Source organism: Primulina eburnea, chromosome 9 (assembly GCF_022965805.1).
Source record: "Primulina eburnea isolate SZY01 chromosome 9, ASM2296580v1, whole genome shotgun sequence".
NCBI lineage: Eukaryota > Viridiplantae > Streptophyta > Magnoliopsida > Lamiales > Gesneriaceae > Primulina > Primulina eburnea.
The window spans coordinates 28,376,574-28,388,074 of NC_133109.1; the positions used below are offsets into that span (position 1 = coordinate 28,376,574).

General features: G+C 36.9%; 1 long non-coding RNA gene across 1 annotated transcript; it reads left to right on the forward strand.

The window, feature by feature from the left end:
- Window positions 1–7,276: 7,276 nt before the first annotated feature.
- LOC140840493 (uncharacterized) lies at window positions 7,277–10,131 on the forward strand. Its single transcript, XR_012120007.1, has 3 exons — window positions 7,277–8,249; window positions 8,326–8,447; window positions 8,524–10,131. It is a non-coding gene; the product is annotated as an uncharacterized lncRNA (long non-coding RNA).
- The last annotated feature ends 1,370 nt before the right edge of the window (window positions 10,132–11,501 follow it).

Here is an 11,501-nt window from a genome sequence, read left to right on the forward strand (position 1 = left end):
ACGAATATGTCCTCTCATAAGGAATAAAATGTGCCGATTTAGACAATCTATCGACCACTACCCAAATGGCATCGAAGTGATGAGAAGTACGGGGCAAATGTGTGACAAAATCCATAGCCACATGCTCCCAATTCCACTAAGGAACTTCAAAAATGTGCAGTAATCCTCTCGGTCTCATACGTTCCGCTTTGACCTGCTGACAAATCATACAACGAGACACAAACTCAGCCATATCCTTTTTCATATTCTTCAACCAAAACTGAGACCGTAGAATATGATACATTTTCCTACCTCCAGGGTGGATACTATAATGATTACACAATGGGCTTCTTTGAGGATGGCAGTACGCAAGTTAGAAATATCACGAACAACCAATCTACCATTCAACCGAAGAGAATCATCTGAGAGTGAATTGAGAAACCAGATTGATGTCCTTGAGATACTAACTCATAAGATTTCAGAACTCGATCATCAGTTTTCTGAGCTGATTTGACAATCTGAATCAACTCTGGCTCAATAGAAATATGTGACACACAAACAACATTACCTTGGATTTGAAAATCCCAGGCAGAAGTACAAATATCCTCACGTAACTTAGAAACATGCATCGAAGATAAATTAACATTCAACAACCTTACGACTCAAAGCATCGGCAATGACATTCACTTTCTCCGGCTGATACTGGATCTCACAATCATAATCTTTCAAAAGATCCATCCAACGTCTCTATCTCATATTCAGATCTAATTGAGAGACAGATACTTCAAGCTTTTGTGATCTGGATATATTACAAATTGCTCAACAAACAAATAATGTCTCTAAATCTTGAAAGCAAAAACGATAGCAGCTAATTCCAAGTCGTGTACGTGACACTTAGACTCATGCGGTTTCAACTGACGAGAACTATAGGCCATAACTCTACCATGCTGCATCATTACACAACCTAGTCCTCTATTTGATGTCGGTACAAACAACAAATCCTCCAGAACCACTTGGAATGGTAAGAACTGGTGCATAGATCAATTTCTTCTTCAACTGAACAAAACCTGACTCACATTCATCAAACCAAATGAATTTCTGATTTTTCTAAGTCAGTTGAGTGATAGGTCTAGCAATCTTTGAGAAATTCTCGATAAGTCTCCAGTAATAACCTGTTAAACCCACGAAACTACGAATCTCTGGCACATTAGTCGGTCGTGCCCAGTTAAGAACTGCCTCCACTTTACTCAGATCGACAGAGATACCATGTTGAGATATGACATGGCCCAGAAACACAACTCTATCTAACCAAAACTCACACTTGGATAGCTTGGTGTACAACTGCTTCTTTTGAAAAATTTGAAGAACTATCCTCAAGTGTTTGACATGCTCTTCCTCAGACTTAGAATAAACAAGAATATCATCGGTGAAGATAATCACAAAACGATCGAGATATTCACAAAATAGTCGATTCATCAAGTCCATAAACACAGAAGGAGTATTGGTCAGACCAAAAGGCATAACCAAAAATTCAAAATGTCCATATCTGGTGCGAAAAGCTGTCTTGGGACATCTTCTTGTCTAACTCTCAGTTTATAATACCATGAACAAAGATCAATCTTAGAATACACTGAAGTACCTAGGAAGTGGATATTTATTCTTGACAATAAACTTATTCAATTGTCGATAGTCAATACACATCCTCATAGTACCATCATTCTTCTTAACAGATAGAACAATAGCACCCCAAGGTGACAAACTCGGACGGATATAACCTTTACTTAACAGGTCCTGCAATTGTTCTTTCAGTTCTTTTAGCTCAACTGGAGCTAAACGATATGGTGCTCGAGATATAGGCTCAGTTCCTGGCATTAACTCAATGCTGAACTCGACTTCTCGATCTGGTGGAAAACCAAGAATTTCCTTTGGGAACACGCCAAGAAATTCACAGACAAGAGGGATACATATATATGTCGTTTATCTTGCGATAGATCAACAGCGTAGACAAGAAAGCCTTCATGACCAGAATCTAACAATCTAGTCATCTCTATAGAAGAAACTAGAGGAATTTTAGCTTGAGAACCATGACCATAAAAATTCCATTTAGGAGCAATTAGGCCTGAAACGAACTATTCCTCGATAACAATCAACAGTGGCACGATTTGCAGTCAAAACATTTATACCAACGATACAATCAAAGTCATGCATATGTAGTACTATGAGATTCAGATACAATACATTTTCATCATGAAACAACACCGCATTGAACACCACATTATCAGTGACAGTACCTGGAGCTGCCTGAGCCTCATCCTCAGTCAAGGCAAATACATGAACATGTGGCTGATTCTGCTGACCACCCTGCCCTCTGGACTGATGTGAATGGCGACTAGACTGGTGGAAAGACTGAGATGCTGCTGGGAATCTATTACCTTGAGCTTCCGCTACCTACCTGGGCAGACTTCCTAGTTTGATTAGGACAGACTTTAGCAAAATGACCCGGGCGATCACAAATATTGCAAACCCCATGAACTCCCACATACTGGTTACTGAAATGCTGGGCTCCACAGAGATCACAATAGTTTCTACTATAACGATGTCCAACACGCTTTCTAGAACTCCCAGAACTCAAAGAACTAGAACCAGACTTCTTGAATTGCTTGCCACGTGGACGGAGATATGTAGAACCAGATTGACTTAACTGCTGCCACCCAGACTGATGGTGTAGGGTAGAAACTCATTTACTACTCCTCTTTAGACTAGCCTCGGCCTTTTTTGCTATCTCCACTACTTCAAGATAATTCCATGGCTTACCAGTAGAAACAAAAGAGTGCAAAAGATCGTTCAAAACTTCAATGAAATTTTCAACAACAGCTAGCTGACTTGCAGCAACATGAGGAGCATATCTCAGCATAACATTGAACTTATCAGCATACTCCTCAACCGACATATCACCCTCTTTCAAGTTATGAAACTCCGAAGCCTTGGGCTGTAAAACAATGGAGGACAGTAACTCTCCTTAAACTTCAGCTTAAATATATCCTATGATGGAACAATTCTCTGAGCATCTAAGGTCATCAAGGTAGTAGACCACCACATTTTGGCACGATCTTTCAACTGATGTACAGCTAATCTTAATCGATGCTCTGAAGGATACTCAATCAGATCAAACAATTCCTCAATCTCAGAAATCCATAGTTCAGCTTTCTCAACTCCCTCAGAACCACTGAATCGAGGTGGGTGCTTAGAGTGAAAACGGGCATCTAACTCATTTATTCTAAGCTGCTCTAACTGATCATCAGCTTGCTCAGCATTAGTATCATCAACACGGGTACGAGGTCTACCATGTCCACCACCACGACCTCTAACAACCGGAATCTCACCATCTCCTTCCATTCTACACAATATAACATTTATAACAATTACAATAAAAATAAACAAATCATATAATCACATAAGCACACTGTCAAGTAGCAAACACAGGCGCAACAACACCAATTTAGTGCCAAAACTCAAGTGTCATAGACTCTAGTCCGTGTGTATCCCAATTTACGTTCTGATACAAAGACTGTGAGGCTCATTTATTCTGACGACAATTAATGATCAAATAATAATGATTTGAAGTAATTTTGTAGCAGAAGCAGAAAATGATTTATAATACTTTAAAACAGACCTCAGGCCTAGAAAAATTTCGGCATGACCTCCTCGTAAGTAGGACATCCCGAAAAACTCAAGCATCAGAAAATAGTAAAATGAGTCAAAACTGACGCTACGATAAACTTAAACAATTACATGCAAGTGCCGACCAGACGCACGTCAACAATTCCCAAGCATCAATTCAACTAAGCCAGCAAGGCTTTAAAACATACTAAAACTGATCAAAATTAAATAATAACAAATCAAATACCCATACGGATACTCGGGGCATCCCCCGGCAAAAACAAAATACAACATAAAACTGACACAAACTCCAAGACATCCATAAAGACTAGCTGGAAGACTCCAACGAACCAAAACCAAACAATCCAACCTCAACCACGAGCTCCGTCAGCGGAACCTCCGAATGGTGCTGCAAAACCACTCGGGAGATCTACCATGGTGCCCAAAAGCAACCACAGTAGCCCCCCAGTAAACAACTGATATTAGGATTCTGGTATGAAACAGTTCAACAAACATAGCAATAACATAAATAATGCATCAATATATATATGTAGATGAAATATGAAATGCATGAACATGGCTCAATATCAACGGGGTAAACAGAGCAAAACGAACGATATGATCAACAAGAATAATGCTCGAGCAACACAAGGAGAGCTACATCGTCATCCAGCTAAACCGCCCTGCCAAGTATGCAAGATATGTCAGGTTGTGCTAATCAAAACCCCCAACTCGGCCTCCACTGTAACGATATATAACAGGAATGACACAAACAACCAGAACTGGATATCACAATCCCAGCGCTCACCCCGAGGGCTACACTAACAACGGGATTGATTTATCTTAACTACGGTTTCAAGTGTATCTAAAGACACATATGTTCTAATTTCAATACACATTTCAAAAATGTGCACCTAAAGGATCTATGTTGGAAAACAGGCACATAACATCAAATACGCAAATTTGTTGTCATCATGGATTAAATTCAAAATCTCGACTTGAGAGCTTTTTTCTCTCTGAAATTGATAAACAAAAGTGTACTCTTGCTCACGATGGGGAACGGAGACGTGGAGTTATGACGACCAACATGTTTGAGTATTTTAATTCTATTCTGAAGGGTGCTCGTTTACTTCCTGTATCAGCGTTAGTTCAGTTGGCATGATTATGCATCTCGAATTTATGAGAAATTGTCTGTGAGATCTAGTGAACACACTGTGCAAAGTACCTAACCCAAAAAGTACAATAAAATCAAACCTATGTGGCAATTCAGTATACGAGGAAGACACAAAATAATGATCACGTGGAGTTCGAAATATATAATCTTGATGCGAATACCCTATCCTGAAAGTTAATACATTTGTTGAATAAGAACATGAAAGTGAATATAAACAAAATACTTTGATAATAAAAACATGTACCTTGGGAGGTATGAGGCCACACAGGAGTCGTGGGAGATTGTGTAGACATACTTTGTCTCCAGTCAGGAGTCGAGAGTTATGGTTCCTCATCTACATCATTATCTCTCTGTCGTCGCCTTCTATTTGCAGACCTTTCGTGGTGATGATGTTGCTCATGTTCTGAAGGACATTTCATACAATAAATCACCGGTCTGGATAGTTTTTTTAACAATTTCGGCTAACGTTTCACGTGGTTGATCATCAACAGGAAGTCCTCTAAACAAATTCCTTAAAATTGATGTTTCATCTCTCTAAAATAAAATAAAAATAAAAGCTTATCAAACACATTAATAGTAAATTATAATAGTATAAAAGTGTTGGAAATAAATAGTTTAACAAGCAATTACCACAACACGCCTGAAATATGAATTATCGGGCTGATAACCAAAATCCTTTTGTCGAGGCTCGATAGAAGATATGAAACGTCAACTTATAGAATCATATATTGTCTCGTAATCATATTTCATGGTGAAATTTTCAATCAATTCAATCTCAACAATCAAATTATGATGATTTTCCACACAGCCACCATTAGTCTATGATGGTTGACCCAATCGTAATTTTTGCGCCCCCGCCTTGAGCATTCATGTAACTGATCTCCATTGAGTGCTGGTATTGGAATGTTTTGTGACATTCCAAATTTGCCGAAGAACTCGATTTAGGCGATGCATCTCCACAATGTGAAAAATATTAGTGGACACACACTTAGCCAGAGATTGAGATGTCTACATTCTAAGGGCAATGAAAAAACATACAAAACTTCGAGGTCGTATACGAGACATTTAAACTAAAATTAATGGACAAAAGGAATCATGTACAAATGTGATAGTATCTGACATCTTTGAAATTTTATACAATGTAAATACCTGACTATGTCCCATCTTGTCAAGTACATCACGAATGATCCGTACAGAGTGTGTAGATCTGTGTCCAAGTGAATACCTGTTTCCATATGCATGTACATTAAATTCGTAAGACTTTAAAATAAAAATGACTTTATCAATTTTATATCATATGTTGCAATTATTACCTTGCTCCATATGGTGGAATTTGAAGAATATTATCACCGCTATTTTTATTTTCAGGTCGTGTGATTAGGTTGTATCCTAAGCGGTCAGGACATAGAGGAGTCATTCTAGACCATGCCCAAATTTATAAAACAAATGAGTTAATAAATGTGTACCAAAGAATAGTATATATTCAAATAAAAAATTGTAATAAATATACCTGTAAAATGTGTAAAGGACCAGCGATTTCTTGTTTTCCTTATCCAGATGCGAAACAAATCTCGTGATATAAAAATGCAAGTACAACACTTGCCCAACTATAACTACGAACCTTATGCAAATCTTGCAGAATAAGTAAGTACAATAGTTTGACTGTGCAACCTTGAGAATCAGGTAGTATACAACCACCAATAACCAACAGCGCAACATATCGGGAGTATTGTGCCACTTCTATGTCTGTATTGTTTTCATCAATTACTGTTTGTGTACAGTGTAAGTACAAGTAGTCAACTTTAAACTGTTGGATCTGAAGTCTGTCTGAAGTGGCACAAAACCTAGCCAACATTAACAATAAACCTGTCACACAGTAAACTTGCGGGATACATCAGTCTGGATGATAAAGTCACTGTCAACATTAATCCACCAAATTATCGCAATATCTTGTAGCGTAATTGTTGCCTCGCCAACCAGAAGGTGGAAAATATGAGTTTCTCGGTCATCTTTCCACAAGATCAGTTATCAAATGATTACCGTAAACACCATCACCACAACAAAGGATGCCGTAAAAGCTCATTTCATGTCGACATGACCCAACACGATCATGTATTATACCACTTTTCCACAATTCCCAAATTAAATTATATGATATACGCACCCTTAGGATGTTATCCAAGTTGTTAGGTGTAATAAAACTAGATATATGTGTTTATTGCTGATAAAGAACAGTAGCATCAACAGGTTCAGCATGTAAGGACATGCTATAATTAATAACAAGAATAATATATTCTTTATAAATGAATTTAATAATAAATTCAGCGTGATTCAGCATGATTGTTTTTTGATTCAGCGTGATTTTTTATTAATGAATTTAATAATAAATTCAACGTGATTGTTTTTTTATTTTTTCATGCAATTAAAATTTCATTATAAAAATTTCAATCGAGGTATGTATATAAATTTTTATTATTAAAATAACTTTGTATTTTCAAAACTCGTAGATTGTAAATATATTATTTTTAGTTTATTTATTATTTTTAATTTTTTTAAAATTGGTTTACTTATAGTTAATGTTTATATATTATAATTATTTTGTTAATTGATGTTGTAGTTGTTTTTTTAGACAATATTGTGCTAGATAACAATATATTATTCTTGTTATTAATTACAGGATATCATTACATGTTGGACATGTTGATGTTAATGTTCTTTATCAGCAACAAACACATATATCTAGTTTTATTACACCTAACAACTTGGATAACACCTTAAGAGTGCGTAGATCAGATAATTTAATTTGGGAATTGTAGAAAAGTTGTATAATACACCATCGTGTTCGGTCATGTCTACACGAAATGGGCTTTTACGACATCCTCTGTTGTGATGATTGTGTTCACGATAATCATTTGATAACTGCTCTTGTGGAAACATAGCACCGAGAAACTCATACTTTCCACCTTCGAGTTGGCGAGGCAATAATCACGCTACAAGATGTTGCGATAATTTTGGGGCTTAATGTTGATGATTATCCTATCATCGGGACTGATGTATTCCGCAAATTTATTGTATGACAGGTTTATTGTTATGATTGGTTAGGTTTCGTGCCACTTCAGACAGACTTCAGATCCAACAGTTTAAAGTTGACTACTTGTACTTACACTGTACACAAACAGTCATTGATGAAAACAGTACATACGTAGAAGTGACACAATACTCCCGATGTGTTGCGTTGTTGGTTGTTGATGGTTGTATGCTACCTGATTCTGAAGGTTGCGCGGTCAAACTGTTGTACTTACATTTTCTGCAAGATTTGCATAAGGTTCGTAGTTATAGCTGGGCAAGCGATGTACTTGCATATTTATACCACGAGTTGTATTCCACATCTGGATCGTGAAAACAAGAAATCGCAGGTCCTTCATACATTTTAGAGGTATATTTATTACAATTTTTTATTTGAATATATACTATTCTTTGGTACACATTTATTAAACTCAATTGTTTTATAGATTTGGGCATGGTCTAGAATGACTCCTCTATCTCCTGACCGCTTAGGATACAACCTAATTACGCGACCTGAAAATCAAAACAGCGGTGATAATATTCTTCCAATTCCACCATATGGAGCAAGGTAATAATTGCAACATATGATATGAAATTTATAAGTCATTTTATTTTAAAGTCTTACGAATTTAATGTACATGCAGATGGAAACAGGTATTCACTTGGACACATACACCTACACACTCTGTGTGGATCATTCGTGTGTATTTGAAAAGATGGGAGATGGTCATGTATTTATATTGTATAAAATATAAAATTTCAAATATGACAGATATTATCACTTTTGTACATATTCTTTTTGTTCATTAATTGTAGTTTAAATGGCTCGTATACGACCTCGAACCCGTGGATGTTTTGTCATTGCCCTTAGAATGTACACATCTCACTCTCTAGCGAAGTGTGTGCCCACTGATATGTTTTCACATTATGGAAATGCATCGTCCAAATAGAGTTCTACGGCAATTTGGAATGTCACAAAACATTCCAATACCAGCACTTGATGTAAATCAGTTACATGAATGTTCAAGGCGGAGGCGCAAAAATTACGATTTGGTCAAACATCATAGATTAATGGTGGATGCATGATAAAATCGTCATAATTTGATTGTTGAGAGTGAATTGATAGAAAATTTCAGCATGAAATATAATTATGAGATATGGTATGATTCTATAACTCGACGTTTCATATCTTTTATCGAGCCTCAACAAATGGATTATAGTTATCAGCCTGGTGATACATATTTCATGCGTGTTGTGGTAAATGCTTGTTAAACCATTTATTTCCAACACTTTTCGTTATACTATTATAATTTACTATTAATGTGTTAAGTTTTTTTATTTTTATTTTATTTTAGAGAGATGAAGCATCAATTTTAAGGAATTTGTTTCGAGGACTTTCTGTTGACGATCAACCGCGTGATGCGTTACCTTAAGTTGTTAAAAAATACTATCTAGACCGATGACTTATTGTATGAAATGTCCTTCAGAACAGGAGCAACATCATCGCCATGCAAGGTCTGCAAATAGAAGGCGACGACAGAGAGATGATGATGTAGATGATGAACCATCACTCTCGACTACTGACTGCCGACAAAGTACGTCTACACAATCTCCCACGACTCTTATGTGGCCTCATACCTCACATGGTACATGTTTTTATTATCGAAGTACTTTGTTTATATTCACCTTCATGTTCTTATTCAACAATATATCAACTTTCAGGAGAGGGTACTTTGCATCAAGATTTATATTTCGAACTCCATATGATCATTATTCCGTGCCTTCCTCGTATACTGAATGGGCACATAGGTTTGATTTTAATGTACCTTTTGGATTAGGTACTTCACACACGCATCATGAATTTCAAACTCCACAGCATGCTTATGAACCTTCTTTTACGGAACTCTTATTTGACGGACATCGCCATCAGAATAAGGAAATCCGCCCAAATTATAACATATCACCAATTTCATACATGGGATATTCTCATCCTCTATCGTCAAGCGAGGTTCCTCCAAACGTTGATATGATGTGGGTTCCAGCGCTAGACTAAATGTTAACGAAGAAGAAGAAGAAGAAGAAGAAGAAGAAGAAGAAAAGAACTTCAAGCCCCACAATTGGTGCGTAAAAGCAAACGAGTCCCAAAACTACGTGATTGTGGGACTGGACATCATTTGTGCAGGAAAAAATGTAAACTATTTCAATGCTGACTTGCATTATAATATATTAATTTATAAGTTATGTATTATGAATTTATGTAAATTTACTTGTTTTATTTTCAAATTTTGCATTTGTTTTTAAATATTTGCATTATATTATACTGATACATGAGCCAAGATAAATATGTGATAAATATGTGATGATATATATTTATATATACACTACACAATTAATAAGATTCAATATTTATTCAAAATGTGACAAAGCTTTAAGATTTTCAAATGTAAGAACTTTCATTATTAACTTTTTTTTTTTGATAGGAAACTAATAATATATAGAATCTGTAAAATAGTCTGATACAAAATAAGCGAAAGAGTTTTCCGCCATAAAAACAGCTGAAAAATAAAAACGACCAAAATAAAATTACAACATTACGAACTTCCAATCCCTAACCACATCTGAAATAGCTAAATGACCTAGGCCTCTGATAATTCTGATTGACTGCGCCACCCTGAATTTCAACAAATCCCACACTCTGTCCTCCGAGGTTGCTAAGTCATTGAAGATTCTGTTATTTCTCTCAAGCCATATAGTCCAGAATGTGTAATGAACTACCGTATACCAGAAAGTATTGACGACTGGATCATTTCCAAATCCCGGATCTATGATAAACATGTCTTTGGCCCTCTTTGGAAAAATCCAAATTAATCCGAACTCTTGCAGCACCTTTATCCAAATACTTCTTGAGAACACACAGTGCACCAGTAAATGATCCTGATCCTCTTCATGGTCGTGACATAAGCAGCACCACTGTGGCCTCAAAGCACAAGATGGCCATCTTCTTTGCACTGAATCCGAGGTTTGTAACTTGCCCAGAGCGACGATCCACGAGAAAACTTGAATCTTATGTGGGACAGGCACTTTCCATATTTGATTATGAGGGTGAAATGCAGGAAATAAATTAAAAGGGAAGAAAGACTCGTAAAAAGAACTGACCGAGAACCGACCCGAAGAGTCACCCAACCAAACCCTCCTATCCTCCGAATTCAACTCGATCCTGACCGAATGAAGTACTCCCAACAAATTCCCAAACTCCCCCAACTCTCTGTCACTAAGGTGTCTCCTAAAACGCACGTCCCAGCGATAGTTACGACTCTCACCCGACTCGAAGACCTCATAAAAATTACGAATAGGTTTATTGATGACTGTACAAATCGAAAACAAAGAAGGAAATCTCACTTTGAAACAAGGTTCCTCTCCCCCCCAAACATCCTCCCAAAACCTAATGGAGTTTCCCCCTCTCAACACCAACCCACTCAGCTGCTGAATTGCCGGGAAAGAACGAGAAATACCTTTCCAAGGGCTACGAGAAGTCGTGTTCCTAGCCAATCCCAAGTCCCATCCATTTTCTTGAAAACCGTAAATGCTTTGAAAAACACTTATCCACAACTGTCCCTTCTCC